The following is a 12,415-nucleotide window of genomic DNA, read 5'->3' as shown; positions in this document are numbered from 1 at the left end:
AAAAAAAAAATGTAAACATGCATTCTTGCGTTCTGGGTGATGTATTCATGTTCACTCAAGATAAGCCATTCAAGATACGCTGTAAATTTTAAATCTTTATCTGTGACCTCGTGTGATTTAGAAACTACCTCCCCACATCTGTATTTCATGTGGCGCGAATTAGTGTATAAAATGTTCTTTAAGCAATTATAAGGCAATTATTTTTATATTATTTAGCACTGGTGGCTGTTAAGAGTAGAATGACCATGGCAACCGGAATATGAGAAGACTGAAGACTGAAATCAGCAAAATAATGACCAAAAACCAACAACATTAAATTAAGTAACACTCATTTCAGAGTGTTTTCGTTAATACTTATCTGTAAATTATTTTTTAGCATGCTTAAATCATTTGTTATGTACACTGTTTTTATGCAGTTTTATAATTATAGCTATTATCTATTCAAATAGCTGTTATAGAAATTACTGTTTATTTATATAAACCTGTTCCACGTTTCTTGAAGCTTTTATTATTTTGACAATTGTTGAAGCAAAATATAAAATGTAATTGTGTACTGTTTTACAATAAATGAAGTGATTTTGAGTATGCATTTGTCATTTAAATATCAATACATATTAATTACTATCTGATGTTGTCATACCGGTATTATTACATAATCTGGTGACCCTACTTTTGTTATGACAACGTAATGTAGTAACGTTGTGACCACTGGAAAAGTGCAATTCCTGGATTCATTGCCACAATGTAACTTTGTGATGTTGTCAGTAAGTAACTGTGACATTGTGATAAGGTAGCATAAAAACACTATTAAACATGGAATATATGCAATTGTTAGTTGCAGATCTAAAGGTTTATTTCCGAACAGTTATAAAGGTAACACTGTACAGTCGTGGTTTTTAAAGACTTTTCGTGGTTTTTATTTTAACTGGTTCCTACTGTTACTGAATTTTTTCTGGGCTGCTCTGGAAGAACATCTATAATTTGTTGATTAAATAAAAAATATACAAGAAAAGTCTAAGAGGTTAAAGAGTCGTAAAGTAGTCTTGGTACATGATTTTAAGGGGAAAGAATGGAACTAATGATGACCTTGTTTTCTGCAGTGAATGTTTTTGTCCACTTTTTGCCTTTTGTCTCAGTTTTAGACAACTATACAGTTGAAAGAAAAAGTATGTGAACCCTTTGGGCTTACTTGGATTTCTTCATAAATTGGTCATAAAATGTGTTCTGATCTTCATCTAAGTCACAACAATAGCGAAACACTGTCTGCTTAAACTAATACCGCACAAAGATTCTACGTTTTCATGTTTTTATTGAACACAACATGTAAACATTCATAGTGCAGGGTGGAAAAAGTATGTGAAACCCTAGGCTAATGTCTTCTCCAAGAGCCAATTGGAGCCAGGAGTCAGCCAACCTGGGGTCCAATCAATGTGATGAGATTGGATGTGTTGATTAAAGCTGGCCTGTCCAATAAAAAACACACACCAGTTTTGAGTTTGCTGTTCTGAAGAAGCGTTGTCAAATGTGAACCATGCCTCGCACAAAAGAGCTCTCAGAAGACCTACGATCAAGAATTGTTGACTTACATAAAGCTGGATAGGGCTACAAAAGTATATCTAAAAGCCTTGATGTCCATGTGTCCACGGTAAGACAGATTGTCTACAAATGGAGAAAGTTCAGCACTGTTGCTACACTCCCTAGGCGTGGTCGTCCTGTAAAGATGACTGCAAGAGCACAGCGCAGAATGCTCAATGAGGTGAAGAAGAATCCTAGAGTGTCAGCTAAACACTTACAGAAATCTCTGGCACATGCTAACATTTTTGATGACAAATCTATAATAAGGAAAACATTAAACAAGAATGGACTTCATGGGAGGACACCACGGAGGAAGCCACTGCTGTCCAAAAAAAACATTGCAGCACGTTTGAAGTTTGCAAAAGAGCACCTGGATGTTCCACAGCACTACTGGCAAAACATATTGTGGACACATGAAACCAAAATTGAGTTGTTTGGAAAGAACACACAACGCTATGTGTGGAGAACAAAAGGCACAGCACACCAACATCAAAACCTCATCCCAACTGTGAAATATGGTGGAGCGGGCATCATGGTTTAGGGCTGCTTTGCTGCCTCAGGCCCTGGACGGATTACTGTCATCGCTGGAAAAATGAAATCCAAAGATTATCAAGACATTTTGCAGGAAAACTTAAGACCATCTGTCCGCCAACTGAAGCTCAACAGAGGATGGACGATGCAACAGGACAACGACCCAAAGCATAGAAGTAAATCAACAACAGAATGGCTTCAACAGAAGAAAATACGCCTTCTGGAGTGGCCCAGTCAGAGTCCTGAACTCAACCCGATTGAGATGCTGTGGCATGACTTCAAGAGAGCGATTCACACCAGACATCCCAAGAATATTGCTGAACTGAAACACTTTTGTAAAGAAGTATGGTCCAAAATTCCTCCTGACTGTTGTGCAGGTCTGATCTGCAACTATAGGAAACGTTTGGTTGAGGTTATTGCTGCCAAAGGAGGGTCAACCAGTTATTAAACCCAAAGGTTCACATTCATTTCCACCCTGCACTATGAATGTTTACATGTTGTGTTCAATAAAAACATGAAAACGTATAATGTTTGTGCGGTATTAGTTTAAGCAGACTGTGTTTCTCTATTGTTGTGACTTAGATGAAGATCAGAACACATTTTATGACCAATTTATGAAGAAATCCAAGTAAGCCCAAAGGGTTCACATACTTTTTCTTTCAACTGCATATTAATATTTAGATACTGTATATCGGCCATTATATCGGTTATCGACTTTCAATGTTAAATATTAGATATTCTCACATTATCCTGAAGAATTGTCGGATATACTTGAGTTCATCTTCTCTCAATGATTCCAAGCTGGCCAGGCACTGATGCAGCAAAGCAGGCCCAAATCATGATGTTTCCTCCACCATACTTTACAGTTGGGATCAGTGGCGGCTGCTGATCTTTTAAAGAGGGGAAGCTCATTTTCGGCCTAAATCATAAAAATTGTCCATTTATTTATATGTAAATTCTGCCCTATGTTCCTTTTCAAGAAAATGCTCTGTAACCCATGTCAAGAGACATGGCCAGCAGTACAGTTTCTTTTTCACAGCACTTCCAGTCAGCCAGCTAACTTTGTCACACCAGGAGAGCTGAAAAGACCTGTTACTTTTCCCTATCTTTTGCACTAAATCAATCTTAGGTGTTGATCTGCCCTGCTGTTTAATTCTAAGTTTCTCCTCGTAAGGAAGACTTTCTAATGGCTTTGTCAATATCAGGTCGACAATATTAGCAATGTCTGCCATCGTGTGCAGTTTGCTAGCTGGCTTGTTCAGGCTATATGAATTAATGAACAAACAATCTAATATATATATATATTTAACTCAACGGGAGGAAATGTGGGAATTATGTTAAACTGAAACAATGAATGTGGTGTGAAATTGTGTGAAATATACGATGAAGGTTGCAGCAGTTTGTCTTTCGACTACACATGCAAAATCCGCGATGGGACTGAGTTGGAAATGGAGACACAGAGTGATACGCGTCATAACCTGAAGACCACGCCCACACCAACCGTCTCTTTGCAATGCAAGAAGCTGCCGCCTCCTTGTCATTTATGATTTATAACAAAAAAAAAATGTCTAAAAGCTGATATGTGACAATGTGTATAGCAAACGAACTAAAAAAAAAAACAAGAAGTACGTTTTTATAAGCTGTCGACCCCAAAAAACGAGTGTTTTAGGACATAAAAGTGGATTAAAAAGAGATGACAGACCCTCCAGACTTTGAAAAGACTTTGAAAAGACTTTGAAATAACTTTTGGAACTTGGACACAGGCCGGGGTCTGATCAGCCTCAGACAGGTCACCAGGACGAAGATGTCTGTTGTAAAACCCGAAACACCCAGCGACTTCCGGATACAACACTGATGATGTGTCCAAGGTCGTGCATCAGAAGATGTTTCTGTAAACTGTAACCTTAGCCAGCTTTGGGTATCTGCATGGAGAGCTTCTGCCATAGGGATTGGTGGTATGCGTGGAGCTGCAACTAAGCCTTTGTCAAAGTCATTATCTTCAGTTACCTCCCTTTGACTACTAAAAACCTGTAGGATGCTGATATCCACCACTAGTTCGACCACTAGCATCACTCCAGGTAAGAGTTTACAAAGATTTAAAAAACAGAGCAGCAGTTGTCCTAGCCTTTTTCAAATATTAGAATTAAGAGTCTAAAACTCATAATTATCATCCATGACTTACACATTATGCTTCTTCTGAGTTTGGCAGCTTTGGTGTTCTTATCGTGGTCTGTGGAATAAAGTGAATAATCTATATTTGAATAAATATACCCAAAATTTTGTCTATACCCACTTTTGTCTATAGACAACGGTAACCTATAGACTTTTTGTTAGAGTATAAAATCACAAAATTGAAGACAAAAGTTTTCCGACAGCAATTTGCCACAAACCCTGAGATTTTGATTTATAAATTTAATTTTAAAATATAAAATATTTTCATACTGTAGTAACAGAAAATGTTATGCTTACAGCGAATGTAAATGTGTGACAGTTAGCACTAGCATTATAACAGAACCGAGAGAACACACTTACCAAAAAAGTTGTTAAAGATAAAAGGAATAAAATGTAAAGAAATGTGTTACAGTGGGCAAATTGTATAAATTACTTACATAAAACTAACAGATAAGCCAGCGCATAACGCAGTTTAGAGGCAAAGTTTTTGATTTATAATGGCCACTAGCGATGTATTATAGATTTGCAACAAATAGCTCAGTCCAAACAAGACACCATACTACAAAAGATGTTGTTCTCATTTTGACGCAGGGAAGAGATCTTGCGGGCATTAAGAACGTCTGTAGAAAGAGCGATGCCTCATTTATTTAGTGACAGAGTGGTTTTGTGCCTCATGTTTATCTGGATATATATTGTTCTCGTCCAGATACTGGAGAGAGTGATAGCACGTTGGCACTTAAACTTTAGAGAGAGCGTGTTTTACTCTCTTACTCAATGATGAATAAATTTACATTTAATCAGTAAATCACATGAATTCCCAACCGTAGATTAAGATCCACAGATCACGGATCATTCGCGATCCTTTTAAGCACTATACCACAGAGGAGAGGAAACATGCGTTGTAGAGTTGTTTGTCCATTTAGAGCTTTGAATTCAATGTACAGTGGCAAGGTAAAGTATGTGAACCTTTTGGAATTTCATGGTTTTCTGAATAAATTTTTCATAAAATGTGATCTGATTTTAGGGAGCTAATTTTATTGGTGAAACTGGCAAGCCACCCTGGTTTTACCAATTTATCGAGCATTATCTACAAAACAACGAAGTGGTAGGACAACGACTGCATATTTTTGAATCTTTTGAATGCAGTGCGTCTGCATTTCCTACAACGCATTCAGTCACATGGACACTGACTGTGAAACTTTCTTTCATTGCCTGAGTAGTTGATTCAGGAAGTTTAATTGTGTATAATTGTGTATGTATCTGAAATTCATTATAATAATTATTATTTTTGTTTATTTGGTTGTGTATTGTTACCATTCAATTTCTATGTCAAGCTTTCAAAGCTGAACATAAAGTGCACTTAATTTCCATTTGTGATCTTGCTTTGAGTGTTTATTTACCTCATCTTACTGCAACATTGACTCCAGGGCGAATTTAGACTTCTGATTTGGCCTATTGCGAATTTCTCTTTAAGACTGTGGTCTGATCCTGACTACTGGCAAATTGTCACATGGTGATATGTGGGTTACACTTGCTGTTAGTATGGTATGGCCATGGGCATAGGTTTGGTCTCAGCTTTGGTGGGGACATCCCCCCCTCCCCTTGGAATTCTTTTGTTGTAAGATACCAGTGCTTTAATGGCGAATTCCTTTTATATTTTAGACTGTTGGCAATATAGAATATCACAATACAGAAGTGAATCTACTTGATCTTATTGTATTGTATCCTGATCCTGATACGCCATCCTGTATAGTGTCCCTAAAGAGCTAGTAGAACTGTATAATCTCAAAAATGCATTCTCAAAAACTAAAAACCTGAGACTGTGTAATGCTGAACAACCAAACATTTTATTAACAAACAAACATAATTTACTATGTACATTAGTAGCCTATATATATACTTACAAAAAACATTGTTGCAAGAGGTAGACTTGGAGAACTTTTAGAGCATAATAATAAACCAAAAAACAAAGCAAAAAAACATCTTCATTATGGCTACTTTCCACATTTTACTGCATTTTCTTGATTCCTTCTTTTTATCGAAACTTTCCAAACAGATGCCTACGTCTGTCATTTACAGATACAAACTGTTGGCCTACATCGTTAAGGTACACTTTGTCAAGGGCCTCTTGATGTACATGGCATACAGTTACATGATTAAAGCGCTGCTGAGACATAGTAGATTTTAACCAAGTTTTCAGCCTCGTCAGTGCACTGAAGCTTCGTTCAGCTGCAGCTGAGGCCACAGGGACGACCAACAACAACTTAACAAGCTTCTCAACCTCATCAAATAAGCCTCTCACCTCATTTGGCATTGCTTTACGATTGCATGCTACTTCATCACTTGATGTGATTGTATGCTTTGAAAGAAACATTGGTAGCTGAACCTTCAAAATGTCCCTGTTTATTTCTGGGTACTGTACAACCACATCATCCATCTGCCCAGTGAGGAGAACATTCTTGATCTGTTTCAGTTTCTGTAAGTCTGGATGGTTAAACCGTTACTTGAACTGAATGCCCAAACTGTCACCTTAAAAAATTGAATTCTATAGTATTCTTCTGATGTTTTTGGCTTATGCTGACTTGCCCCGCCAGTGAATCTTTTGGGGGGATTTCTTTGAGGGAGTTGAATAGCTTAAATTCCCATGGAGTCTACCATTGACACTGCCTTCTCAAAAACTTTTGCAAACTTTTCCTCACTCCTTTTTTCTTGAAGAGTTGAACTAACATAGTCAACAGCAGCTTGCATGCCTTTAATTGTTTGGGACTGTTATTGCAAAGATTTGTTTAAGCACTCAAGCTCTCCCAAAACCTCTGATGCTACCAGCAGTCCAAGAACAGTATTACCCTTCTGGAAGCGATCTAGGAGACCATTGGCTCTAGTGCCATTTTGAGAACCAACAGATGCCAATTCCTCCAAACTACACAACACAGCTTCATACTGTCTAAGAACTGTATCAACAGCTTGACCACGCACTGTCCACCTAGTTGGACACAGAGGTTTAACTGTTTTGGTAGGCCCTTCAGATGTTAGATGGCTAGCCAATACCCCTTTGAATTTCCCTGATTGGTTGCTCAGAGTTCCAAGCTCATGGACCCACTGCAATGTGTCACGTAGTAAGGTAGAGGCACTGCAAGCGCTTTGTGTTATAAGATTTACACAATGTGCAACACAATGCACATAAAAAGCCAATGGCTGTTCTCTCTTCAACACTGCCTGTGCTCTTGAGAATTTCCCTGACATATTGGCTGCTCCATCGTAGGTCTGACCTCGCAAGCCAGAGATTGGAATATTCAATCTCAGGAGCACATCAATAGCTAGCTTAGCCATCTGCTCACCAGTTCTCCCTAGCACCTCATACAATCCCACAAAGACTTTCTGCGGCACAAGGTCTTGATCCACATATCTGAGACATATGGAAACCTGCTCTTTCCCCTGTATATCCTGTGTACCATCCATTATGATTGAAAACTGTAGCACAGACAAGGACCTGATTGTTGAGGCAATTTCCCTCACAATTGTGTTGGCAAATAAAGCTAAGTACTCATTTTGGCACTGTGGACTGATATAATCATGGCAACGTTTGAGCCAAGAGGATAAAATAGGGTCCTTGGTTTCAAGGAATTTCACAAGATGGTAAAAATTACCCCCATTAACCTCATGTCCTCGAAAGGCAACTCCCTGCCTTGCTAGATATCTCAAAGAGCCCATGATTTGCTTGAGACAGTACCTCGCCTCCTCTTGTAATCTAGCCATTGAACTGGATATTTGTGTGTGCACTGGAGTTTTCTCCAGTGCATTGACAGTAATGGCATGATGGTGGGCTTTGCTTCTCTTGTGGCGATTAAAGCAGTCTACGGCATGTTCCCAATTGTTAAACCCATTAGAGCAAAAGGCAGGGTCATTTCTTTTCTCTAGAGTGGTCTTTTTGATGGTGTATGCTTTGACACACTCAAAACAAAGAACTTTCTGTAATGTAGGACTATAATGCAGCCATGGATATTGACTAAACCACTTTGCATGAAACCTTAACTTCTTGTTTCGAAGTTGCTGTACTTTTATGAATTTTGGATCAGGCTGGTATGGCTTAGTTCCCAAGTCCAGGACACTGCTTCACTGACTTGTTTGAGGATCGCTGTTCCTCTCACTGACTGTTTCCTGAAGAGCAAACAAGACATACCCTGTTTTTATCCTCACTGATATTCTTTTATACTAGTACCAACTCGCTTCACTTTCACACAATAAGACAGGTAGACTATATTTATATTTAATAATTTGCTATTAATCAATAGTAGTATATCTCATCACAGAATCACATTAAGACCTTCTCTTTAAGACGATCTATCACTTTAAGACCTCACCTGAAGCCCTGAAGGTCCAGCTAATTCTTCCTCAACATTCTCTATGACATCTTTACAAGATGTCTGACTTTCCTATATGTAATTCAATAATGAAGTAATGAATCAAATACACGCATATCTGTATGCATTCAACGCATCATGTTATAATTCAGAGCAATTTTAATATGAAGGGGACATGGTTTTTAAAACTTTTAAAATGCATGATTTCCTTTAATCACGCTTTAATAATTCATTGTCATAAAGACTTTACCTGAAGCCCTGAAGGTCCAGCTACTTCTTCCTCAACATGCTCTGTGACATCTTCACAAAATGTCTGAGTTTCCTATATGTAATTAAATGAACTAATGAATAAAATATCATAGTATGCATTCAACACATCATGTTTATACCAGATAGTGTTATTTGGATATTATCAATCAAATAATGATTCATTATATTTGAATAACCAACAGTGTTGCCTTTTTAACATTGCCAACACGTTTTTCCAGCACATGTGTCTAGCAATGACAGTCCTTCATTAAATTGTGCGTGATTTCCCTTTTATTTCTCTGCATGTAGGGTAGTAGACTACACTCACAAATACATAAACAGAATATAGAAACGAAAAATGTCTCAGATCCACTGTTTATGTTGACTGCAAGATTCTAAGTTAAGGTAGGCAAATTAACATTCAGTGACTTGCTAATGTAGCCTTCTATCATCATGGGTAACACATAATATCACCAGTTAATACTATTTTCCACAGTAGAATCTGCATTTGAACACCTGGTCAGTCACAACTACTGCTAGTTTATTTGTGTGGCTAGTTATTTTGGCAACTTACACTCTGCTTTATGAAAAAGCTTCGTATGTCGCTTTTCTTTTTCCTGGGTGGCATAGCTAATCTACAAAGAACAAAAATGGGGCAAAAAAACGTAATATAAAAATGTTTTCCTCTGGTCCTGGTAACTTAGCGTCGGCGTCGTCAACACGCACACACACACCAACCGCTCGCTCGCTGTCAGTGCAAGCACCGAAGTAGTCCCGGCCCGCGCGTGTAGCCTGTCAGATACGCCGCCGCCAATTAAATTACGGCGTTTCTTGTACTGTCGTCGTCCTGGCCGTTGGAATCGATCCAAATAGCAGCGCAAAGATCCAAATAGCAGTTTAAAGGAATTTGCTAAATATTGGTGGGGACAAATTTTCATCTCAAAATATTGATTTGGACTAGTACCTAGCGTCCCCCCCTAAACCTACGCCCATGGGGAGTGACAGGTCCGGTGACAGCTCTACCCTTCACGGAAAGATTTTACTCCCTCTCCCCATGTGTTTGGCGCCTAGCTGGTGTGGGTGTTTACTGACTTTTCAGTGCAGCTGGTGTCTGTCTGGAGGTGCGAATCATACTGCGTGAGGGTTTTCCCTGTACATTGCTGCTGTAGCTCCAGTGTAGAAAAGCGAACCGATCGCACACACACGTTGTGCTGCGAGTGACTGCCGCTCTACTCCTCGTTGCGTGAGGTAGGTGTTTGGAGGCCATAGCTATGGGCTGGCATCTAGTGCTTACTAACTTTTCCATGCAGCTGGTGTCTGTTTGGAGGTACAGAGTGTATTGTTCGAGGGTTTCCCTCTACATCGCTGCGGAAGTTCCAGTTTCCTAAATGAGATTTGATCACACGTGTAACACTGCGTGTTGGGAGTGACTGCTGCTCTTCGGCTCGGTAGGTCCATTGTATGCGGGCGTGGGATTGTAATTATGTTGCATGTGTATGACCCGGGAATTCCTCTGAACAGTAAATGGGAGGAAGGAATGGTTTGCCGGATGCTTGAACGGAAGTCCTGCAGATCGCGGGTTAAAGTCTGCGTTTGATCACGACGCTGGTTGGCCTCAACGCTGTTGTTTTGCTTTTGTTTATTTGTTTTGGTTATACTTTTTTATTTTCTAATTGTTATTTTTTGTTTACAGCCGTTTCCGACAACGGCCTTGCTTACACCTGATTTGAACAACTGTTTTGCGTGCAGCTGTCGTGTGCTTGCGAAGTTGTGGGCACGGTGTCCTCATTGCGGGCTAATTTGAGGCCTAGGGATGTGCACATCGATACTGCAGTATCAAAAGATGCTTTTTAGGTATCAATATTTTCAGAAAAGTATCGATTATCTGGTTAATTACATTAATAGTTTCAGCGTAACTAAATGTTGTTAGCTCTGTGCATGCCGATCAGTGACACTATGTTATGAAAGTACTAGCTCTCGCGACAGTTTGACGTCACACAGATCGGTCTCCGGCTGCGCAGCGCGGTCACATGGACGTGCTATTCAGCTACTTAACGTACACATACACAACACACATGCATTGCACACTTCCGCATTAAACAGAGGAGAGAATTACAAGATGGCTAAGAGGAAGCGCAAAAGTTAAGTTAATGTATGCACAGTTTATATTGTTTGTAATTTTATTAATTGTATTAAGATTTTTGTTAGTTAAACAATATTTTTTTCTTCAAAAAACAGTGTATTACAGTACAAACAAAACGTTAAAGCCTAAGAAAAAATGGCCTGTTTAAAAATAAGACGGAAGTGAATAAATGCTATTTTTGGTTGGTGGTATTTTTGTTTATTTTATTAAGATTTATGTCATTTAATCAATATTTTTGTAAGAAGGTTGTTAAAACATTGTATTTATTTGTTTAAATTACCTTTTTAGCAAATTTGTTATTAATAGCTAGCACAAGTATGTAATTTCTCTTTAATTGTAAGTATATTTTTATTTAAAAAATATATATATAAAAATTAACTCCATCATCAGTATCGTATCGCATCAAAAAAAGGTGGTATCGCCCATCCCTAGGCCCACAGCTTAGCCTGCCCAGCTAATGGTGAACCCCAGCTCCGCCCCAAGAGTCTGCATGTCTCTGTGTACTGATTGAGCTTCGTTGCTCATCTACCACCAGTGGCCTGGCCCGCTAGCACCATTGTTTTACTGATTCTATTAGCCTTTTAGAGTATTTAAATCAAATAAAGAAATATATTTTCTGTACTTATTCACGTCTCAGTGTCTTGTGATCGTGCGAGAGAGAGAAACGAACTTGTGTGCCCTTGTAGGGGTATTTCCCCAGCTGGTTCAATGCTGGGGTGGCGTAGTCGTGACATATTATAGTTTTGCTATATTAGAGCGTGCTATCATCTACTCGTATTGCCACAGGTGCTTTCATTTTGCTTGAGGTAACGTTAACAAATAGTTAACGAGGGGTGAACGCACATACAACTTTTAAACAGTGGATGGGAAAGGGTCATGTATCGCCTCCACATCATATCAAGATGCATTTATAACAAAGAATGGCAAAAATGCAGACGTCATGTTAATGAACACACCTGAACGTTACTCTGCTATTGATGTTAACTCCAATGTGCTGCTGTTTAAACTGTAGAATGCGCTTAATAACGCAGCCTAACGCCGTTTTCATAATGAGAGTTTTAAAGGGGAATATAAAGCGATCTCGAATTCTTATACAGATTACATTATTAAACACAATATTATAGGGGGGCTAAGATAGCGGGGCTTTAGCTCCACTGCCTGTCTCACAACATTTGTAACAAATATGGAATAAGTAGAAAAAGTGTGTATACACATAATGCAATACAATTTTGGCATGAATTTACATCTGCTATCATATTAAAACAAGTGGTTAAAATCCAAGAATTATTTAAAAAGGAATGGTATACATGACATATCAAGAATTAATCGTGCCAGCTTGGATGAGCCAATTCCGTGTTGGCCTCCGCAAGGTATCGGCTGCCGC

Source organism: Triplophysa dalaica, chromosome 13 (genome assembly GCF_015846415.1).
Source record: "Triplophysa dalaica isolate WHDGS20190420 chromosome 13, ASM1584641v1, whole genome shotgun sequence".
In the NCBI taxonomy this organism is placed as follows: Eukaryota; Metazoa; Chordata; class Actinopteri; order Cypriniformes; family Nemacheilidae; genus Triplophysa; species Triplophysa dalaica.
This window is presented reverse-complemented; position numbering follows the sequence as displayed.